Raw genomic sequence first — 2,746 nt, 5'->3', positions numbered from 1 at the left:
CAAAGCTATAAAGAAGGCCCAGAGGTAAGAAACTAGAAAAACACAACCACAAGTTATGCCCGTGCTGTGCCTCTAGCAGCAAAGACAAGCGGTCTGGGGTTTTGGATGAATCTACACTTCTCGTCGGGGGAGAAAGGGTATTTTCCTCTTTAGCATAAATTATTTGCATCGCGTCTTTGACCAGAGTTTAAATTCAGCAGAAAATTGTAGGTTTTTTGTTTTTTGGGTTTTTTTGTCTTTCCCTCTTTATCCTTTGCGAAGAAGTCTCTGGAATTTTAAAGAGAAAAGGTCATTAACTACCAAGAGTTAGCGCAGTTAAAATAAACGAGTGTCCAATGCACTGTTCATAACAAGGATCTAGCAAAGTTTCCAGCAAGAGGGAAGCGCAATTGTGCCTGACTTAAAGGGACAATGTGACTCGTTTGTAAGATGCATTTGATGAAGAATAGAGCCAGAGTCCTTTGTAAATATACCAAGTTGTAAAGAAATTGTTTCGTATTTACATCCTTCTAAATTTTTTGAACTCCACTCTTAAAATGTGTTAATTTCTTATGAAAAGAAAACTATATCTGTGCTTTGAATGTCAAGTTGCAGTAACTAATTTCAGAGAGCATTCTGTATTTGAATATGTGTTTGTATTTTACAAAGATCTGTATTCCAAGTCAAAACAAAATTGCATTGAAATAAACTGTTTCCTCTGTTGAAAAGATGCTCCATTGTATTCATCAGAGAACAAACTAAATATTGAGACTGTGGAAACAGAATAAGCTTTTGTTATATTTGTCTTAAAATTTTAGAGGCCTTTCATGAAAAAGGGTCATCTTTCACAGCTCAAATATTGAAAACCTTATTTGTACCACAGCAGCTTGGTAATGATGAATCCTTAAGGTACCAAAAAATATAAACTCAAAAATTCAAAACAGTATCCAGTAGTTGAATATAATGTTAATTGTGACTAGGTGAATAAATTTGTTTAAATTCTTAATTGTGATATAAAAGAATTTTTATTCTTTTACTTTTCTGTGCATACCACTTGTTGTATAGAATGATTCCGTAAAATCTGAACTAGGCTTGACAGCCTCTGGCAAGATATTTAGTATCTAAAGGAACAATAACTGCTTAAAGATATAAACATTTGTAGCTTTCCCTCATAATCTTTAAAACATGAAGTTTTAACTAGAATTAAATCACTTTCTTCCAAGTGAGACTTTAAAACAATCCTTTCCTAACAGGTTATTGGCTTTCATTGTAGATCCCTTGGGTTATATATAAAGCCAGTTCTAAAAACATGTAAACTGGCTTTATAGGTGAAGTCTGCCCTTTCAGAACTAGTCAGGGTAATATAATTTTAATGTCTATAAATCATAAAATTCTGTAAATATGTGACATTAAAAGTAGTGTTGAACATCTCTTCAGTTTAGTTACATAATTATTTTCCTAAAGAAAGCTTTAAAAAATATTCTAGAAAAAAATAAGAGACAAAGCAACCATTGAGAGCTTAAGTTCATCTAAGTATCTTGGCTGCAAGAATCAGTTCAAGAAGCCAGTGCTTAGACATCAGAACAAGGTAAATACATGCAACTGAAGTGAACATTAAAAAGTTTTTCCAAAATTCTTCATTAAAAATTACCAATAATTTTAAAACACACTGAATTACATCTAAGTCAAAAGAAATACTTTAAGTAATAAAATAAGTGATCCAACAAAGTTGATTTTTTTACTTGTTTAATCTGAAAACAATGAGCACATTAAGTTTACATCCCAAACATTAGGCATTACTTAATTTGATGGCTGTGTTACATCATTTAAAAATAATATGACAACTGGTGGCACAATATATGCTTTTCAAACTGTGAAACAAAAATAGTGTGAGTTCAAATTCGTGTTGGTGAGGAGCTGGACACGGCTCTGATGCTTCACTGCAAACTTTGTGTGTTACAAAATAACTTCTAATTGTTTTTTGTTTCCCGTGCGTTAAATTAGATGATAAAATAGAATATAAGGCATGTTAAATCAACATTTTACAAAAGTTTAATAATGTTTTAGATCAAAAGAGAAGGAATTAAATCATTCTCAATTTAAATTAATTTTTGTTGGATTTTAGTTTTCTGCTTTATGTTGTTCTTTAAAGCAAGCATTTTGAATACTTTCTAGTACTATAATAACTTTTAAACTTTCAGTTAAAATAAAAAGGCTGCCTTTTGTAGCAGCCTTTGTTCCCATCTACTTAGTGTGGGTAACATAAAAGCAACAAGTTACCCCCGATGTGAAAATATCTTCTCCTTAGATTCATAGAGATATTTTGTACTATTCAATCAAGAAGAAACCTGGGTCATTATCTCACAAAAATGCTGCCTCATCTGAAATTTGAAGTTCAAAGTAGTTTATCTAAGGCATTTTATCTTTGGGTCACACATGTACCTTCAGACATTTTATGAAAATATCAACCTTCAGCTAGGTGCCTAAAAAGAAAAGCCTTTTTAAAAATGAATAATGAACTCTGAAATTGGCAAGTTGACATCCTTTTCAAAATGATGGGAATGTTTATTGGTGAAATTAAATTTGGTAATTTGTATAAGATCCTTCCTCTGACTTAAGTAGTAAGACGCCGTTGCTGATCATGAAAGTTATGTAGTGATAAGAAATTACATATCTGGTCAGAAAATAAATCATTAACCTGTAATTCTAATGACACAATAATAATGAAAACAAACTATTTGTTTCCAGAAACCATTTGTTTAAGCTG

The 2,746-nt window shown here is 31.5% G+C and overlaps 1 protein-coding gene across 1 annotated transcript in view; it reads right to left on the bottom strand.

Moving 5' to 3' along the window:
- Nucleotides 1-1,708: 1,708 nt before the first annotated feature.
- The window catches only part of Snx10 (sorting nexin 10), a gene marked incomplete in the record, with an annotated part of 41,389 nt that continues 40,351 nt past the window's right edge, over nucleotides 1,709-2,746 (bottom strand). Inside the window, 1 exon segment of the mRNA XM_013510607.1 lies at nucleotides 1,709-2,746.

Source organism: Chinchilla lanigera, unplaced genomic scaffold (genome assembly GCF_000276665.1).
Source record: "Chinchilla lanigera isolate Chin_1 unplaced genomic scaffold, ChiLan1.0 scaffold00009, whole genome shotgun sequence".
Classification (NCBI taxonomy): Eukaryota; Metazoa; Chordata; class Mammalia; order Rodentia; family Chinchillidae; genus Chinchilla; species Chinchilla lanigera.
This window is presented reverse-complemented; position numbering and strand designations above follow the sequence as displayed.